Source organism: Bos taurus, chromosome 28 (genome assembly GCF_002263795.3).
Source record: "Bos taurus isolate L1 Dominette 01449 registration number 42190680 breed Hereford chromosome 28, ARS-UCD2.0, whole genome shotgun sequence".
In the NCBI taxonomy this organism is placed as follows: Eukaryota; Metazoa; Chordata; class Mammalia; order Artiodactyla; family Bovidae; genus Bos; species Bos taurus.
This window is the reverse complement of record NC_037355.1, coordinates 17066564-17088760: the sequence shown is the minus strand read 5'-3', so window position 1 is coordinate 17088760 and position 22197 is coordinate 17066564.

Here is a 22197-nt window from a genome sequence, read left to right as displayed (position 1 = left end):
AATGTTCTTGGGACATCACCTTTACCAGGGCCATAAAATAACCAAGAAACCCTCTGTGAAGTTTTGCATGTTACCAAGTAGAATCCAGTGCCAAGCTAAATCCCTACCACATGGTACATAAAAGCTGAATCTCTTCCAAATGCATGGCTCCTTCTTAAGTAGCTGGTTGACTAATTACTTTCATCAGGATAATTGCACCTAAGCAAAGGGTACAATTATTTCTACCAAGTGGAATGTTGACATCGTTTAATGAAGAATTAATGCATGTGGTGACACAACTATGTGTTTAGAGAGGAAATAAAGCAGTTACCAACAATCTGTTTCCCAGAAAGAATTTTTAAACATGTCTGTTGTACTCTTAAGCATTCAGAGTAAAGCTAATAGACATTTCCACAGCACACAAGACTTAGTCTCTATCTAAGGCAGTGCATGCCAATGAATTGCCATCAACCAGGCGCTAATGGGCCCTACATCATGGTTAAGGAGCAGAGCAGCAATTAACTTGGGCTCAACTAGGGCCCACTCACACTGCCACATTTCAAAGTGACCTTTCCCGTCATTGTTCCACACAAATAGTAAACCCACAACATCCTTCTTTGTGGGAGTGGCAAATTTTAGAAAATTGCAATGCAGAAGGATTATAGTTAAAACCTCCAATTATTCACTGGGAACTAGAATAGCCACTGATGGATAAGAACCATAAAATGTATAATACATAAATCCTTTATTTATTCATTCAATACGCATCAATAAATCCACTATGAAATGGAAGGAGCTATGCTAATCGCTATATAGCAATCCAAAAGGAATCAGAAAAGAAATCTACTTTCAAGAGGCTTATAACCGCCAAAGAATAATCCAATCATTTATTCACCAAGTTTGTTAGTTTTGGCCATATGGTGTGAAGGACCTTAGTTCCCTAAGAATCAAACCTGAACCCAATGCAGTGGAAATTAAGAGTCTGAACCCCTGGACTCCACTGGTAAGTTCCTCAACAAGTCTCTATCGGGCATTCCACTGTCTAAATACTCCTTCTAGATGAGGTACCCATTTCTCCAGCTGCAAGGGGTGTAAACTGTTGGTAGTTCACAACTAGTTTCCTCCCCCAAGAACTGCTTTAGACTAAAAAAGACATACCCCTCTTTCTGGAGGCATCAGCATCCAGTGACTGGTGATGCTAGAGTCCAAAAGTTCTTGATTCAGTTGGGACAACTGAGAAGTGCATCACAGCTCCAGCTCTAGATCTCACTAGAGGATCAACTGAAGCCTCTCTTGCAAACTTCTCCCTCTGTCCAATTCTGCGGCTCACTCATCACAGGTATTTTTACTAAAGGCATTTCTCAGTTAACTTGTTACATGCAAATCTCAAAGTCTTAGAGTTTGTCACTTGAGGAGCCAATCGGGGACAGCTCCTGCCAAAAGTGATCCTAGGTAGAATACTATAAAAGGGGATTTAGGAGATAGATCACTTACTTCCAAAATACTAGTGTGCAGTTATGTGTAATAGTTAAAATTTCCCTATGGAGGGCTGAGATGGAAATTAAAATTGAAAGATGAAATATGGCCAAAATCATGTGGTATGAGAAACTTAAAGCCTCTTTGGTAATACTTAAAAAAAAAAAAAAAAGCTCTCAATTCCTGCATCCAGAGGGATCTCTCGAGAGATGAGAAAATGATGCTGGCAGAAACAGATGCTCCAGATAAGGATGAATTCTCCATACCAGCATGTCTTGTATGGTAATGGCAGGGCCCTGATTGGGAGGGAGTGGAATACAGAGGCTTGGCATGGGAATGCATTAATTGTCATACTAGAAAATCTTGAATCTTTAGATACATTCAGATCCCTTTGAATCCTCTAGCTATTCAGAACTGGCCCACTCCTCCATCTTAAAGGCTTGCACTCCCTAACCCACTTATGCTTGAAGATGCTGCAAAAGCTTTTGCTTTGCAAAATAACAAACATTCCCTCATAATCGATCACATCTTTCCTCCTGGCCATCAGATCATGGAGAAAGTTATAACAACCTATCTGGAGAAATAAGCTCTGGGCCTGCTAAAATAGGCTAGAGGCTCTGTATCAAAGAAGCTACAGAACTTAGCTAATATGTACCAGCAGGAGCCAAAAGAGTTTATATGGGAATGCATCATGAGTATGTCACGTCAGGAAGGATAAAATGTGAACTTGGAAATGGATGAATTTATCAATTCATGAGCACTGTCCTGTGATCTAAGATTGTCACCCCATTACGGATCCCAGGAGACAGTGCTAATATGCTGCAAAGATGGTTCTTGGAAGCTTGGACAAAGCAAGAGCCTAATGAAGCAGAAATGTGACAGATGGTGGAGGGAGTAATCAAAAGATTTAGAGAAGTGAATCTACTAGACTGGATGTACTACCTAAGGCCAGAAAACCTACCCATCTACTATGTTCCATGGAAGGGCCCGGGGACAATTCATTTACCAAAATATTAAAGAATTTGGCAATGAGAAGGGTACCAGCATAGTTAAGAGGCTCAGTGACAGCTGCCCTTGGTAGTCCACAGCAGTAAGAGATTCTACTAAAAAACTGGGCTCATGGTAACAATGGGCATGAGAAGATCCCAAACTAAAATAAGTCAGGTGGGTGCACTTAACAAAAAAGATGAACACAATTATCGTAATGAATAGTAAGGTCAAAATGATAATCAAGGAAGCTGACCTGCAAAGAACAATGGAGGTGTTTAATAGAACACTATACTCCAAACATCAAATAACTGAGCAAGCAGCCAGCCTTCAAGGGTATTACTCAAGTTGTATAATGAAAAGAAATTAAGGGCTGAAGGTGGATACCTCGATAAAAATTCACAATCTCTTGCCCAGTATCCATTCTCAGACCTGATGCATTGACTGATGGAAAGGTCATGTCCCCATGAAAAAGAACCCCATGGCCTCATGACAAAGTTGTTTGGAAATGATTCCTCCAGTTCTTCCATAATGGACCTCTGTCAATATACTCAGATAACTGTACAGGAAAAAGAGAAGTATCCAAACTTGGCAAAAGCCAAGGGGAAGACTAAGAAACCTGCCTTCTTCTTCTCATCTCTACCCAAGAGAGTATACTGGGACATCTTCTCCAAAGTAAATGACAACCCACAGCATCTTATAATCCCCACCAAAATGGAGGAAGCACAATACTTGGTAGGCTTTTGAAAGTTGTGGATGCAGCACAGCCCACACTTACGAACACTGCTTCCATCCATTTGCTGAGAAAATTGGGAGATTTCCAGCTTTGAATGGGTCCCATGGCATGAAAAAGACCTGCAATGTACCCAAAGTACAAGACGAGCAGGCATTCCACTTGGGGCATCAGACCTACCAGACACTATGGTATTAGAGGTGTCTGTGTTGAGAGTAGGCTGATGTTGGGGGCCAAAGTGAGGCACTCTGCCCATGGCAAAGGTCATGGGGAAGGAGGCTCGACATACGCAAAGGCGGGATCAAGCCTCAGGAGTCCCCCTGGAAATCCTCGAGCATCTACCCCATAACCAGAGCCTGCCTACTTTACTACTTTGTGCTCTCACCTATACCTCTGACTTTACGGGGGGCTGTCCCCCACCACCTCTTTCGGAGAAGGAGTTAGCCTAGAGCTCCAGTTAATAAAAACTCCTGGGTGTGACAAGAGTGTTTTAACCTACAGACTCCTCTGAAGTTTCTCTAGCCTGCCTGACAGGCTTGTCCGGCCACATGTGATTGCTCACAGCCTCCCAACCGTGAGAGGCACGAGATGCTTTAAACCTTCTAAAAACAGGTTCCTTAGAAAAGTTAGAAAACCATTAATATAAGTATAGTGGGCTGATTAGAAATTGTATTGGTGAAGGGTTTTTCATTTGTTGAGCCTATGTTTGTTGCTAAGTCTCCACAACCCCTGCCCTTACACACATTAATGAATATATAGAAGAAATAAGTATTAACCTTTGATATTAATCACGTTAGACCTTAGGCTAAGTAAATTCTTTCCTTAACTAAAACCCACTATACCCTCACCCTATAGGAATGTAGGGTGGCATCTGTTTTAAGAATAATCACCCCTGGAGAAATAAGTGTCCTGGTTGACTGACCGCTGTCACAAGGAGAGGGTCATAAATTGTCAGCAGGCCCCCTGGCCAGAAGATGATGTAACACCCCTAAGACTTCTGTATACATTTATATGAAGCACCTGACTTTGATAAAAGTCAGGACTGCTGACTCCGCGTGACTTTTGCATAACATCTCAGTTTATAAAAGTAGACCAGGGAAAATAAAGAATTGGGATCAGTTTCTCAAAATACTGGTCTCCCCATGTCGCTCTCTCTCTCACTCTGGCTGAGTCTCCATCTGGAGCGCGGAATCCGCCATGCTTACTAATTATGCCTGGGCTTCTAAGATCCGACCGGGGAGGCCTCAGTGTCTCCTCTCCTTTGGGAGAACGGAAGGACGCCTGCAGCCTATGTAAGTGGTGCAAGCTTCTTGTCTTGAAGTTTTATTGGTCTCCCGCGTAAACCAAGCTACTCAGCCTCTTTTCTCCACTGAATTTTCCTACTGAGCTATCCTCATTCTATGACTCTTTACATCTCTAATTAATGTCTAATTGAAGCTGTTGTATCCTGATCCTCACCTATGCCGTCCCCGCTTCGAATACCCTGGATCAGCCAGGGCTGGACCCCGGCAGGCTATGTGTAGAGTTTACTGTGGGCTCCAATAGGAGAATAGTAATATAGACTCTTAGGTCTATAGTATTTGCAGCAAGGCTTATTCTATCTACTGCAAAGGTTTCTATGTGACTTTCCTGGTGGCTCAGATGGTAAAGCATCTGTCTACAATGTGAGAGACCTGGGTTCGATCCCTGGGTTGGGAAGATTCCCTGGAGAAGGAAATGGCAACCCACTCCAGTACTCTTGCCTTGAAAATCCCATGGACGGAGGAGCTTGGTGCAGGCTACTATCCATGGGGTCACAAAGAGTCGGGCATGACTGAGCGACTTCACTTCACTTCACTTCACTATACATAGGTACCTCATATGCTACTGATTCCTAATTGAGATGGAGCATAAGACCACAGAACATGAAGTGCCATGGGCCAGAGTTGCCCATCAGGAGTCATAAAGACACACCCAAATCATAAGCTTTAGAGGGCTCAGCATCAATCTTGGTAAGATGGAAGTAGTACTTATGATATCAGCCACAAGCATGTTCAGAGAGCACAAGGAAGCTACATGGACAGGTGGTTAGACTCCCATACCAGCCTCTGCAACTGTGCCAGTACCATGCTCCCAAGTTACACATGTGGCCCCATGAAGGGGTGGGGAGGGCATGAGGATGACCTGTAATAAAGAAGGAAAAAGGCAGGATGCGCACTATCCTGAGGAGACATCACAAGCTGTGTTGTACTTCCCACATCGTCTCCTAACTGATGGTCTAGGACAGGGGTCCCCAACCTCTGGGATCTAAGGCCTAATGATCTGAAGTGAGCTGATACAATAATAATAGAAATAAAATATGTATCACATGTAATGTGCTTGAATCATCCCCAAACCATCCCCACTCCAAGTCTACAGAAAAAAATGTCTTCCAAGAAATCGGTACCTGGTTCCAAAAGGATTGGGGACCACTGGTCTAGGAACTGATTATCTTGGGGTAATGATGCCACCTGCAGTTTAAACTAGGTGGTTCATGGATCGATAAGTTAGTCATAACACTTCCTTTCACTCATTCATTCATCTCACACCTACTTATTGAGCTCCTACTTTGTAAAGTATCATTCTGGGTTCTGGGAGCATATCAATAAATAGATAACGAAGCCCATATTTTAGTGGGAATGTACAAAACACAAACAAATAGAAGATACAGTCTATAAAGAGGTGATAAGTGTTACGGAGAAAATGAAAAAGGAAGAGAGACTGAAGATGCCTGGCAGGTACACAGAGGTTCAGTTTTGAATAAGGCAGTTTAGAAAGGCCCCATCTCAAGTAGTTAACTTGAGGAAAGTGCTGGAGCATATGTCTATGACACTAACATTCTAAGCAGAAAAACATCAAATGCAAAGGCATTGGGTCCGTGGACTTGCCTGAAATGTTCAAAGAATGGTAAAAAGATCAGTAGGGCTGCAATACAGTAAGAACGAAGAGCTGTTGAAGATGAGTCCAGAAAGAAGATGGGCTTCTAGATCACGTAGGCTTAGAGACTGTTGTAAGGATATGGAATTTTGCTCTGAGTGAATGGAGAGACATTGGTGGATTCTATACAGAGACTGGACATGATCTTACTCAGATATAAAAAATAATTGCTCCAGTGTTGAAGATACACTGTTGGTGGTATAAGAATGGGAACACAAAAGTTACTGCCATAACCCAGGGAGGATGGTGGCTTATAAACAACAACATGGTAATGATGCAAGTGATGAGAAGTTGCTTGAATTTGGATTTTTAAGGTTATATACAATCTTCAGACAGATTAAAAGTAGGTTGAGATAAACAGGCAAGTGAAGAATGATTCTGAAGGCTTTTGCCTAAACCAAAGTGAACGGTGTTTCTATTATTTGAGACAAAGAAAGCTGAGAGAGAAAAAAATTTGAAAGATTCATTGATTTCAATTCATTTTTGTGCTAATATTAAGATGCCTACTAGACACTCAGTGGAGACAGTAGAGTGTACCAGGGATCCACAAGTCTGGAGCTGGCAGCCGAGGCATGAATTTGAGGATCAGTACCACTGAGATGATACTTAAAGCCAGGAAGCAAATGAGATCCCTACGGGAAAACGGGTAGATGAAAAAAGCCAAGATACTCAAGCAATGAGCCTTGGTGCACTCTACCAGGAAAACGGGGAGGGGAATCAGGAGGAATCTGCAAAAGAAAATGAAAAAGCAGCCGGTAAGGTGGGAAAACCAAGAGCATATTAATAGTGTCCTGGAAGCCAAAGAATTCCTAGAGGGATGGAGTGGTCCACTGTGGCAAATGGCTCTGATAAATAAAGCAGGATGAAGGCTGAGAACTGATCTTTAGATTTTCCAATGTGAGAGACATTGCTGATTTTGATAACAGTGGTGTCTGTGTCATTCTGCTTTTAAAATGATCTTCACTGAAGCATAGGTGATCTTCAGTGTTGTGTTAGTTTCAGCTGTACAGAACAGGGAATCAGTTATATGCAGACATATATCCACTCTTTTTTAGAATATTTTCCCATGTAGGTAATTTACAGAGTATTGAATAGAGTCCCCTGTGATATGCAGCAGGTTCTTATTAGTGGTCTATTTCATAGACAGTAGTGCATGCATGTCAATGCCAATCTCCTAATTTATCCCTCCCCACTTATCCCCTGATAACCATAAGTTTGTTTTCTACATCTGTGATTCTATTTATTTTGTAAATAAGTTCAACTGTACCATTTTTCACATCCCACATATATCATTCTTTATCAGTACTCAGATCAAGAACACATACACCGGCGTTTCTCCCTTTGTCCCTCCTTTTCCCTCTTCTCCCACCTTCCTTCCTTCCCTCCCTCCCTCTCTCTCTCTCCCCCATCTTAAATAAGTTCCAACTTAAGAATCTACTTTTTTACATGAGCACTCATATCTTTTTTAACCCTTTCTCATCTTTCTTTTTCATACTTTCCCCCTCTTATCTCCTTAGTCACCTCTCTCTTCCCCCTCCACCCTACCATTTGCATTTCCTGAAAAAGAAATGTAGAAAAATAATATAAAGGTTCAAAATCTTCCAAAAATGTTTTAAGAACGGGAACAAGTACCCTTAACCTCTAAATTCTTTACAGTTGTTCAAAGGTCTTCTTCTGAATGCTAACAATAGTCACCATCTATTTATGATTATCTTTGTTTATCCACAGGAAACAGGTTTTGGGATAAAACATGTCACATGCAATTTTCCTTTTTCTGTAATTTAGCAAACGATTGCAAGTTATATTTCCCACTGTGTTTCCATTTCAAATGTGCTACATGTTAAATAAATATTAATGACCTCACCTGGACCCTTGGGAGCGAGAACAATGTCTTTTGTTCCATGCACCCTACCCCCTTCCCATGTGCCTTGCATGGTGATTCACATTATAGTTCACTTGCAGGAGTTCACTTAATAGTTGTAAAACTGAAGTAATATTTTTGTTGTGAATAAATGGGTTTAGTTCCAGAAATCTTACTCACCACCGGACTTAAGAATACAATCTACTTGTGAGACAAAGACATGCTGTTATGTACCAGACCTTGCTCCTGAAGAGTGATAGTAAGGGGACAGGCAGATATAATGTCTCCCAATCAGGAGCCACAAAATCAAATGAAAAGTATGTAAATGGGCCAGGTGAGGACCTAAGGGAAAAATCCATTTATTCATTCTAAGTAGGGAGCTGCTCCCAAGTCCAGCTGAGGCAGTCCTGCAAGAAAACAAGCCTAGTGTTGTTGGATCTTCCTGTTTCACAAGAGAAGTTGGAATTTCAAGTTGGCTACTAATTCAGTCTTTGTAAATGAGGGGTAGACGAGGATCAAGAGCAACAGAAATGTTCACCAAAAGCTGGTCTACAGATTTGCCATCTCTGCCCCTAGATAGGAGAAGGCAATGGCACCCCACTCCAGTGTTCTTGCCTGGAGAATCCCGGGGACGGGGGAGCCTGGCGGGCTGCCGTCTATGGGGTTGCAGAGTAGGACACGACTGAAGTGATTTAGCAGCAGCAGCAGCAGCCCCTAGATAGGCATGAAAACCTTTGAAGAAAGGACCTGGTTTTGTAGCTCAGCCTGCATCATTCCTCAGGGCTGCCTGCCAGTCCAAATGGGTACACTGCCCTGAGGTCACCTCATAGATGGTGGGGAGATAGAATTACTACCGCCCTTCTAAAGGTTTGGATTAAGGATGCTTCACTAAGTTCCAAACATAAATTACAACTATTCAATGGGAGCTACACTCCCATTTATATGTCTGTAGATACCCAGTGCTTCCCTTAATGAGATAACCATTCAGACTACTTGAGATGTCTCCAATAAGTGATCTGTGTACATGTTCTATTGCCTCATAAATACTCAGCATTATGGAGGGCCATCCTATTGTTAGTCTTCTCATGGGTTATTCATGAGTTGCAGACCATCTGTGTAACATCACTAACCATTCCTCAATTCTCCCAACACAGTGGATTCCTTTTGGTGTACCTGTGTCTTCTGGAAATTGCTTCCTTCCTGTTCAATTACATTTAATTGAAATCATCCTGGATGAATAATAGGCTTGCATTCTCACAAAGCCAATGTGTGTGTGCACGAAGGTGCATGTATATTCACCCACACCTGTGTCTGTGTATGTGTGTGCACGTGTGTATGCTCCCCCACCATCACTGTGGGGCTAGAAATTGTCTTTAAAACTTGCACCAAAAAGTGGGGTCATAAACTCAAATGCAACTATTTATCTTTCTCATAAACAAGAGAAAAGCTTTTTTAAAGCTTCCTAATGCATTTACTGGCTTTGGCCTGAAGCAAACAATTCAAACCTATCCCTAAAGTGTTAGCCCTAGTTGAGGCAGAATGTGGTTCTGAGCTTGGACATGGCCCAGGTACAGTAGGATGGGGGCTAAACCGCATTGCCAAGTGAGTAGGTCTCTTACTCTCTGGTGTTCCAAAGAAGAACAAAGCACTGGGCCACATTCCACTCTGCACTAGCATTTTTCTTTGCAGGGACCTTAACAACCTTTCTTCCAAAGCTAACCCTAATCCTAGGGGCACAGAGCAAGCAGTTCCTTTTAACTACTTTTCAAGTACATGCAAAAAATGAACCCAAGTGGAGAAAGCTCTGGTGGGGTTCCGTGGACATCTAAGTCTCCTTAGATGGATCTCCTCCATGGATCTCTAAGGGGGGATCAGGCAGCTCTCTCAACTTCCCTCTGGCGAGAGGATGCTGTTGTTTTCAGCATCCTGTAAGGGATCACTTGCTTTCATGTAAGGGATCTTAATCCAATGTTTCCAGCCATTCTGCAAACTTGGGGGAACAGAAGAGGGACTGAGTACACAGCTTTAATAGGTGAAAATACTGAACACCAAAGTTAAAGAATGGTGGAAAGAGGACCAAATTAGGGCTGCTGAGTCACCTCTAGATTATCTTTGCTATTCGCGCCAACATCTCCTAGACAAACCGAGTTGCAAATGGTCAGCATATCCCAGCTTGGAAATGTGTACTTTTCTCTGCATAGAAGTTTCTTTGCATAGTTGGCTGTCTTCTCATCACTCAGCTTCAACTCAGACCTTGTGCAAAGAGGCCTCTGCTGCCCACCTTAACTAAGATTACACCCACTTTCCTGCCAGCCACTCAGTCTCACCACACTTTTCTTCTAGAAAGCACAAAGTTATCTTCTATATCTGCTTCTTTGGCTATTTGTTTCCCATTTTTCCTCCCACTAGAAGGTGTGTTCCATGAAAGCAAAGAGGATGTCTCTCTTGTTCATTCCTGAGTTTTCACAAGTTAAAATACCACATGGTCCATAGAAAGGATTCAATAAATATTTGTTGAATATATGACTTTCAATCATTCAATTTATCACACGCTACTAATCAGAAAAAATAATCACGTATGGGAAAGGTTGTCATATACAGCAAGTCTCCTACATACAAATGAGTTCCATTCCCAGAGCCCATTCTTAAGTCCGATTTGTTCGTAAGTCCAACAAAGTTAGCCTGGGTACCCTACTAAAACAATCAGCTATACAGTACTGTACTGTAATAGCTTTATAAGACTTTTCACACAAATAATACATTAAAAAACAAACACAAAATCTAAACATTTTTAATCTTATAGTGCAGTACCTTGAAAAATACAATAGTACAGTGCAACAGCTGGCATACAAGGGCTGGCATCCAGGGAATCAGTAAGAAGAGCTACTGATTGGAGGAAGGAGAGGAAGTGGAAGGTTGTAGAGCTGAAAGACTGTCAGGAATAAGAGATGGAGGGCAAGCTGCAATTTCACTCATGCCTGGCATTGATGGAATGCACATTGTCATCTCTTGAAAGTCTGCAACTTAAATATCCGTATGTATGCCAACTTACTGTATCAAAAAGGTCTTCTAGTGGGAAGAAGACTGAGGCTTTAGTGGGACTTCCCATTATCTAAAAGTGGCCATCATCTAAAACACTGGTTCCTGTATGACAGCATATGGTTTGAGACAGTCTAGGTCACCTACATCATTACATTACTTTACATTACAGCTTCCCCCCTCCACAACTCTTATGTCCTGTCAACTGATTTTCTTCCTAAATTAAGCCCCATGCCATTTTCTCACAGTGAAAATTTCTTCTTTCAAAGCCCATTCTTAACCACAGAGAATATAGTTTTACCAAAATTATTGACTCAAATAATCCCATGCTTTGCTAGCCTAGAAGAGAACATGTTTCTTTAATTCCTAAATCTCAAAGTCCTGATCCTAGCCTACTGCAGAAAGTCCACTAATTTCTCAGGTTTCCTCATCCACATATTTCTAGGAATCTCCAGAATTTTCTCATATGAGTCTTCTATCTCTCCTAATTGTGGCTTGCCACAGACCTCAAGCATCTGGCTACACTCTCCAGTTCTACTCTCCACGGACCTCCTCCTGCCGTCTTGAATTCATTTTCTGTCAGACTGCGGTGGTTCAACACTCAGCCCTGGTAACTGACTTTTCCTTGAAGTCCCCGTGACCATGGGGACTAAGATGTAGCTCTTAACATGTATTGAAGACAGGAGAGAATAGACAAGAACAGTAAGCATAAAGAACACAAAGACAATATAACTTATGACTGCTCTCAGTACTCACGAAAGTCTCCCATTGAAATCTTAGCTGATTTATTCTCTTTTCTTTACTATTTCCTTCCTTTTACTTATTTTGGGTTTGCATTCTCCTTTCTCTACCTTCTTCCAGTGGAGGCTTAGATAATTAATTTTGGCCTTTTTCCCTTTTACAATATAAGTTTTAAAGCCACATATTTCCCTCCAAGCAGTGCTTTTGCTGCGTTTGTGTTAGACTCTGTTTTCAGTCAGTTAAAAATAGCCTCTATTTCTCTTGTGATTTCTTCCTTTATAAGTTAATTAGAAACGTGTGACTTAATATCCAAGGATTTGAGGATTTTCCAGGTATCTTTTTTGTTATTGATTTCTAGTTTAATTTCATATATAATTTCTAGCTTGATTTCAAACTCTTTTTTTAAAATGTTTTTTAATATAGACCACTGAATTTGCAATATTGCTTCTGTTTTATGTTTTGGTTTTTTGGCAGCAAGGCATGTGAGATCTTAGCTTCTTGAGCAGGGATTGAATCTGTACCCCCTGCTTTGGAGGGCGAACTCCTAACCACTGGACCTCTAGGGAAATCCATGATTTGAAACTCAAAGTTTTAAGTTAGTTGAGGTTTCGTTTATAATCCAAAAGACAGTCTACCTTGTTGAACGTTCAATGAGCACCTTCATGGAATGTACATTCTCCCATAGTTGGGTGAAGTGTTCTGTATATTTCAATTAGCTGAAGTTGACTCCTAGCATTGTGTTCTAAATACCTATTGATCTTTCTGTCTACTTGTTCAAATTACAAAAGAAAGGGAATTTTGAAGTCTCCTATTAGTGTTGATTTGTAAATGTGTCCTTAGAGTTTGGCCAGTTTTTGCTCTGTGCATTTTATTGTATTTCTACTGTTGGGCCCATACACATTGAGGACGAAGTTTTCCTGATAAATTGACTTATTATTACTAAAAAATCATCTTTATCCCTTATATAATCCTTTTTTCTGAAGTCATTTTTGATATCAATATAGTCCCTTCGGAATTCTTACACGTAGTGGTTGCATGCTGTATCGTTTTTTTGTTCTATTATGTTCAACCTGTCTCTTTCACAGGTTCTTATATACAGCATATATTTGGGTCTAACTTTTATCCAGTTTGATAATCTCTGCCTTCTTATTGGAGTGCTTAGAATGTTTAAATTGGATGTAACTATCATATGTTCGGTTTAAATCTACTCTCTTGTATTTGTTTTGCATGCATCCTTTCTGTTGTATCTTTCCCTCCTTTTCTGCCTTCTTTCAGATTAAGCATGTTTTCTATTAACCAGAGGTTTCTTGACTGATTTTTTTAAATGCTCTTTCTCTTTTAATGAATTACCATCCTTGATGCTATAGGAATTCATACTTTTTGCAATTACGTTTTTGTTAGGATTTTTTTTTTTTTTTTTTTTTTCTGTTTTTATTTTTTGGCCACACCACAAAGCACATGAGATCTTAGTTCCCCAATCAGGGATCAAACCCACAGCCCCCTGCATTGGAAACAGAGTCTTTACTGCTGAACCACCAGGGGAAGTCCCTTGACCAATCTCTATCCTGGCTATGCTTTAATTTTTTTTTTTTTTGCTTCTTGTCATGCTCAGCAATTTGTTGTTTTAATTGGATCCCGGACAGTGTGATTTTAATTTTTGCAAAGCTGGATTTTGTTACATTTCATTAAAGAATGTTAGCTTTTTGTTCCTGTGTGTGGTTAAATAATTTGCATGTTAGTTTGATCATTTTGAGATTTTCAAGCTTAGATTATGAGTCTAGACTAGTTTTCCCTCCAGGATTCTTTAATGAATCTTCTTTATATTCACTCTAGTCTCTTATTTAGACTTGGAGATTTAAATTATTCCAAGTCCTGTATAAATTCTGGGATTTGTTTGGCATACAACCTCTACCCCCAGCCCAGGAACTACTCTTTCCTCAGAAGCTGCTCTTTATCCAGCTTTGTAAATGTCATTCTTTCCTGTGCAGGTTGATATTCAACCAAAGATTCAAGGACAGAAACATGCGTATTTCTCAAGCTATTTCTCAGCATGTGTACCTTTTCAAGATCATCTGCTTTGCAAATTCTACTCAGACACACTGGCCTTTCTGAACTCCAGTCTCTGTGGTCTCCAACTCAACATGACTGGTCAATGTTTGTGGTCCCATTTCCTGTGCCTTGGTTTGAAAATTCTGCCAAGCATAAAGCTAGGGCAATTGTAGAGTTCATTTGTTTGTCTTCTTTAAGAAATCACAGTTCTGCACCATTGTACAGTGTCAAATAAAATCATTTCATATATTTTGTCGAGTTTTCTAGTAGTTAACAATGAGAAAGTGTATCTAAATCTTTGTATTCATGGAAAGGTAGCCTTTCTTCCAGGAGTTACTGACACCAGGGAAGCCTGTTCATTTCAGGACAATCCCCAATAAGTCCCACAGAAATTAGGCCTTAATATTTAGATCACTTTATCTCTGGACGTTAGCACAACAGACAGCATCCATATAATTTTAAAAGTTGGGATTACTCATTCTGGAAAATTCTGCACATGGTACTTCTACAATTCAGTCAATCCAATTCCTTTCAGGATTCCTCTAACAGCATTTAGATGCTACCATACCTTTGATCATCTCCGTCTTTCTCTTTGACCTTTCCCCAACTATGAGACAAGAACTCATACCCATTTCCCAAATATTATAAATGTTTTTGAGAGATTAATAAATATAAATCTTAATGTGGAAAATACATTTGACCTAAGAGAAATATAATATAGTACAATGAATTGCTAGCTAAAATGGAAACATTGTTTTTACATTATTATGGAGAATTGTTGAGGTTTTGGGTCCATATCATCTTGAATGTCTTAATTTTCAAATTTGCTTTATCTCTGAAAAAACTCAAGCTATATCACAGTGATCTTTCTGTGCAAAGAACATCTACATAATAACTCTTTCCACAAATTACAGGAAAAGAGAATCTGAGAAAAAGCCTGAAGTTTTTAAGTTCAGTTCTTTCCAGAGTTTAATATCCACACCCAAGTTTTAAAGATTCACAGTACTTATTCTAAGCCCTGGGTTAAATGACATTTTCCCCTCTCCCTCCAGCAGTCTTTATAAAAGGGAATCTTTTCAGAGTTAGTGGCCTCAGATGTGGTGTCTAATGATGAGATGAAGTCACATGAAGTTTCCTTCCCATCCTTCAGGCTTTCTCCTTGTTTTGTTGTTTGGTTCAGAGGCATATATATTACCTGAATCTAATTATGGTGCCAAATAATCAAGGATGGGGTTCAACTGTAGATGCATGATGTTGAGCCAATTCTTAGATCTCCCTCTGTCATGTATAGAACAACAGTATTGCCTTGCTCATGTGGCTGTTTTAAAATTATCATCTTATTGGACTTCCCTGGTGAGCCAGTGGTTAATACCCCATGCTTTCAATGCAGGAGGGGTGGGTTCCATCCCTGGTCTGGGAACTAAGATCCCACATGCCATGGGCATGGTCAAATTATTTTTAATAATAAAATAACACCTGAATTTTTTAAAGAGACAAAAACATATGTGTGTGTATCTTTTTGCTTTTAATGGTGTTTCTAATTTAGTTTTCTTCAGCTTAATAGTCATATTTCTCTCTATATATGAATACAGATATATGCTAAGAACCATGTGAAAAAAGTGTTTCAGAAAATCAACTTACATGAAAGGTCATTAAAATTTTAAAGTCTCTTATCATCTGGGACAGGTTTTTTTTTCCTAAAATAAAAGAAAAAAATCATCAGGTGAGACAGCTAAAGCCAGGCCTATATGTGGAGAGAAGAACAGACTTAATTGTATTGGTATGCCAAAGCCTTTGACTGTTGTGGATCACAATAAACTGTGGAAAATTCTGAAAGAGATGGGAATACCAGACCACCCAACCTGCCTCTTGAGAAATCTGTATGCAGGTCAGGAAGCAACAGTTAGAACTGGACATGGAACAACAGACTGGTTCCAAATAGGAAAAGGAGTTCATCAAGGCTGTATATTGTCAGCCTGATTATTTAATTTATATGCAGAGTACATCATGAGAAACGCTGGACTGGAAGAAACACCAGCTGGAATCAAGATTTCTGGGAGAAATATCAATAACCTCAGATATACAGATGACACCACCCTTATGGGAGAAAGTGAAGAGGAACTAAAAAGCCTCTTGATGAAAGTGAAAGTGGAGAGTGAAAAAGTTGTCTTAAAGCTCAACATTCAGAAAATGAGGATCATGGCATCCGGTCCCATCACTTCATGGGAAATAGATGGGGAAACAGTGTCAGACTTTATTTTTTGGGGCTCCAAAATCATTGCAAATGGTGACTGCAGCCATGAAATTAAAAGATGCTTACTCCTTGGAAGAAAAGTTATGTCCAACCTAGATAGCATATTCAAAAGCAGAGACATTACTTTGCCAACAAAGGTTCATCTAGTCAAGGCTATGGTTTTTCCTGTGGTCATGTATGGATGCGAGAGTTGGACTGTGAAGAAGGCTGAGTGCCAAAGAATTGATGCTTTTGAACTGTGGTGTTGGAGAAGACTCTTGAGAGTCCCTTGGACTGCAAGGAAATCCAACCAGTCCATTCTGAAGGAGATCAGCCCTGGGATTTCTTTGGAAGGAATGATGCTAAAGCTGAAACTCCAGTACTTTGGCCACCTTATGCGAAGAGTTGACTCATTGGAAAAGACTCTGATGCTGGGAAGGATTGGGGGCAGGAGGAGAAGGGGATGACAGAGGATGAGATGGCTGGATGGCATCAGTGACTCGAAGGACATGAGTCTGAGTGAACTCCAGGAGTTGGTGATGGACAGGGAGGCCTGGCATACTGGGATTCATGGGGTCGCGAAGAGTTGGACACGACTGAGCGACTGAACTGAACTGAACCCTAAGATCAGAGATTCATGGTAACTTTGTGCAAGATCTAACTGTGTTACTATGTAAAAGAATGAGTTCCCCACCCCTTCTATGACCAGCAGCCTCTCTCCTCTCTGAGTAAAGGAAGGATGCAAACAAGGAGGAATTCCATCATCAATTCTTCTTAGTTCTTGATTACTTGGCCCCAGAAAGGCTGAAGCCAGAATCTAGGGTAGTAGTAGAGTCTTAAAGATAATAATAATAATAATTCCTAATAATTCCTGCCTCCTGGTATCCTGGTATCCACACCCTTGTGGAATCCCCTCCCTTGAGTGTGTGGGTTTTATTCAGTCACCCAGTTGTAACAGCATATGATAGAGCGATTAGATGTCACTTTTGAGCTTCTGTCTTGAGTATTCTCTTTCTCTCCCTCCCTCCCCACCTCTCTCTCACTGCTTTTGTGTCTCTGTGTCTGTGTCTCTCTTTCTCATCAGTTTCCCTGGAGGAATCCAGCAGCCCTTTGGAGTGGTCCATGTGACAAGGACTTGTGGTTAATCACCAAACACATGAATGAGCGTAGACGTGGATCTGCCTCTATTTGACACTTCAGTGAGACCACATCTTACTGAAATCTCATAAGCCAGCAGCACTTAGCTTAGCCATTCTGATTCCTGACCCACAGAAAGTATGAGATAATAAATAGTCATTGTTTTAAACTACCAAATTTTGAGACAGTGTGTTAGATAACTAATACTAAAGAAGCTACATAATGTTATGATAAAAGTAAATCCCCTGAAAAGGACTATAAGTCAGAAAACTTGAGTACTAGTTCCCCCTCTGTTTATGTCTGTGAAAGTCTCATTTTCTTTCTGGAATTCTGTTTCTCCATTTTTTAATATAAAAGATTGTATTTGCTGATTTTTACTCCATATAGCTTAATATTTCTTTTAGGATCTATACAGTATAAGTAGTGTGTTTGTGTAAAGATATACAAATCACAAGATTTGAATGAAGAAATCAAAGAACATATATATACAAATAGAGAAATACTTCATGTTTAAGAGTAGGAAGTCACAATATTGTTATGATATCAGTCCTTCCAATGTGACCTATTAATTCAACACAATCTGAATCAAAATTCCAGCAAATAATTTTATGACTATCAACAAACGGATTCAGAAGTTTATATGGAAAGGCGTGGCATAGCAAACGAAATAGTGGGCAAGAACAACAACGAACATGACACTATCTGACTTCAAGATTTACAATAAAGCTACATAATCAACACAGTGTGATACTGGTGAGTTAACAGAGATCAATAAAACAGAAGAGAGAGCGGAGAAATAGACCTACACATATATGGTCATCTGATCTCTGACAAAGGACGAAGGGCAGTACAATGGAGAAAGACTACCTTTCTACCTTGAAAAGACAGTCTTTTTCTTTCCCCTGAGCCATACAGCAAATTCCCATTGGCTATCTACTTTATATATGGGAATGTAAGTTTTCATGTTACTCTTTCCATACATCTCAGTCTTTCAATAGATGGTGTGAAATGCCTGAAAATCTACAAGAAAAAAATTAATTTAGACTATATCTGTCACACAAAAAAAATGAACTCAAATCATAGGCCTAAATGCAGAAAGAAAAGCTACAAAGTTCTGAGATAATAACACAGGACAAAACCTAGATTACTTTGGGTATGGAGATGACTTTTTAGATAAAACAGCAAGGACATGATCCATGAGAGAAATCACTGATAAGTTGAACTTTATTACAATTAAAAGCTTTTGCTCTCTGAAAGACATTGTTAAGAGTATGACTAGATGAGCCACAGACTGGCAGAAAGTTTTTGCAAAACACATACTGATAAAAGAGCCATATCCAAAATATATGAATAACTCTTAAAACTCAACAGTAAGAAAACAGTTAAAAAGTGGACAAAATATCTTAACAGATACTTCATCAAAGAAGATATACAGATGGAAAATAAGCATATGAAAAGATGCCAACATCATGTGGCTTTAGGCAATTGCATGTTAAAACAACTAGATAACACTCCATGTCTATTAGGATAACTAAAACCTGGAACATCAACCGGAGAAGGCAATGGCACCCCACTCCAGTACTCTTGCCTGGAAAATCCCATGGACAGAGGAGCCTGGTAGGCTGCAGTCCATGGGGTAGCTGAGGGTCGGACATGACTGAGCGACTTCACTTTCACTTTTCACTTTCATGCACTGGAGAAGGAAATGGCAACCCACTCCAGTGTTCTTGCCTGGAGAATCCCAGGGACGGGGGAGCCTGGTGGGCTGCCGTCTATGGGGTCACACAGAGTCAGACACAACTGAAGTGACTCAGCAGCAGCAGCAGCAGCAGCAGCAGCAGAACATCAACAATACCAAATGTGGATGTAAAGTAATAGCAACACTCATTCATTGTTGATAAGACTGAAAAATGGTACAGTCACTTTGAAAGACAGTTTGGTGGTTTATTGCAAAGCTAAACATAGTCTTTATGTGTAATTCAGAAAACACACTCCTTGGTATTTGACATGAAAACTTTTGTCCACACAAAAACCTGCATGTGAATGTTTACAATAGCCTTATTCATAACTGCCAAAATGTGGAAGCAACAAAGATGTTCTTAGATAGGTGAATGAAGAAAAATACTTAGGTCCATCCATACAGTGGAATATTATTCAGCAATAAAAATATGTACTTGAGCCATGAAAATACACACAGGAATCTTAAATGCATATTACCAACAGAAAGCAGGCAGTCTGAAAAGCCTACATACTACATGATTGTAACTATATGACATTCTGGAAGAGGTAAAATGGTTAAAAGGCCTGTGGTTCCCAAGGGTTGGGGAAGGGGAAGGAAGGGATGTACAGGTGGAGCACAGGTGATTTTTAGGGCAGTGACACTCTTCTGTATGACTCTCTAACGGTGGATGGTATTGCTAGTTTGTCAAAATCCATAGAATGTACAAAACAGAGTAATCCCCTAAGGTAAACCAGGTACTTTAGTTAATAATAATGTACCTTTTGCTCATCAGTTATAACAAATGTACCACACCAATGCAAGATGTTAATCAAAAGGAAACACTGGAGTGGGAAAGCATCACTAAGAACAAAGCTAGTGGAGGTGATGGAATCCCAGTTGAGCTATTCCAAATCCTGAAAGATGATGCTGTGAAAGTGCTGCACTCAATATGCCAGCACATTTGGAAAACTCAGCAGTGGCCACAGGACTGGAAAAGCTCAGTTTTCATTCCAATCCCAAAGAAAGACAATGCCAAAGAATGCTCAAACTACCGCACAATTGCACTCATCTCACACACTAGTAAAGTAATGCTCAAAATTCTCCAAGCCAGGCTTCAGCAATATGTGAACCGTGAACTTCCTAATGTGCAAGCTGGTTTTAGAAAAGGCAGAGGAACCAGAGATCAAATTGCCAACATCCGCTGGATCATCGAAAAAGCAAGAGAGTTCCAGAAAAACATCTATTTCTGCTTTATTGACTATGCCAAAGCCTTTGACTGTGTGGATCACAATAAACTGTGGAACATTCTGAAAGAGATGCGAATACCAGACCACCTGATCTGCCTCTTGAGAAATTTGTATGCAGGTCAGGAAGCAACAGTTAGAACTGGACATGGAACAACAGACTGGTTCCAAATAGGAAAAGGAGTACGTCAAGGCTGTATATTGTCACCCTGTTTATTTAACTTCTATGCAGAGTACATCATGAGAAACGCTGGACTGGAAGAAACACAAGCTGGAATCAAGATTGCCGGGAGAAATATCAATAACCTCAGATATGCAGATGACACCACCCTTATGGCAGAAAGTGAAGAGGAACTAAAAAGCCTCTTGATGAAAGTGAAAGAGGAGACTGAAAAAGTTGGCTTAAAGCTCAACATTCAGAAAACGAAGATCATGGCATCCGGTCCCATCACTTCATGGGAAATAGATGGGGAAACAGTGGAAACAGTGTCAGACTTTATTTTTTTGGGCTCCAAAATCACTGGAGATGGTGATTGCAGCCATAAAATTAAAAGACGCTTACTCCTTGGAAGAAAACTTATGACCAACCTAGATAGCATATTGAAAAGCAGAGACATTACTTTGCCAACAAAGATTCGTCTGGTCAAGGCTATGGTTTTTCCTGTGGTCATGTATGGATGTGAGAGTTGGACTGTGAAGAAAGCTGAGCACCGAAGAATTGATGCTTTTGAACTGTGGTGTTGGAGAAGACTCTTGAGAGTCCCTTGGACTTCAAGGAGATCCAACCAGTCCATTCTGAAGGAGATCGGTCCTGGGATTTCTTTGGAAGGAATGATGCTAAAGCTGAAACTCCAGTACTTTGGCCACCTCATGCGAAGAGTTGACTCACTGGAAAAGACTCTGATGCTGGGAGGGACTGGGGGCAAGAGGAGAAGGGGACGACAGAGGATGAGATGGCTGGATGGCATCACTGACTCGATGGACATGAGTCTCAGTGAACTCCGGGAGTTGGTGATGGACAGGGAGGCCTGGCGTGCTGCAATTCATGGGGTCTCAAAGAGTCAGACACGATTGAGCAACTGATCTGATCTGACCTGATATATGTGTCTATATATATGTATATACATATATATTCTCATTCCCCCTTTGGGTTGGGTTTGTTTTTATCTGGGCTTATGTCAGACTCATGATCCACAGTGACAGGCTCTGCCTACAATGCTGGACTGTATGGTTACCCCCTAGACATCAGTAACAGTCTTCATGGTATGATGTCTTCTAAGCCCCTAATAATTATGAATATATTTTTATATGCATTATTTGGTGGTTAAGAATGCTCAGAGGAGAGACTGGTTCAAATTTTATTTCCAATATTTCCAGTACCAAATTGCTAGTAAATTACTAAATCCATATGCATTGATTCCTTAGTCTACACCATTGATATAAAAAGTGTGAGATTTAGATAAGCTAGTAGTTGTAAATCACAGAAGAATTCTTGGCCCATAGTAGACACTCAATACATGTGAACTCTTATTCTGATTATGCACTGCTCCTTTGGTTTTTAAATATTGCCTATATACAGGTCTGTTTTAACTCCCTAACCAAGTGCCAGATCTATATTCTGAACATCTTAACAAGCAAAACAAAAACTCAGAGATAAACTGGACCTAGTATGTGCTGGTTGCTTAGCAAGTATTTGTTGAATTGATGGATATTTAAATGAATACAAAATAGAGGAATGGCTGGCGGGAAATAAAGAAAGCAACATTTTCAAAATGGCCTTTTATTTAGCACATCAATACAAATAATCCTATTTTCACCAAATTGTCTGGAGAAATATTTTCGTCCACACCTTTCTCCTGAGAGGACATTTTTCTTTCTCAGTGTATTTCTATAACAACATTGAATGGAAACTAGATTCTTCTCTTTAAAACTTTAAAGCGGAGCTAAAAAGAAGGGGATTCAGCCCAACAAAGAAAATGTTCTCACCAGGAACTCCTCAAAGGAATTCAACAGCTGTACTAACAGGTGAAAGGATGAATTTTT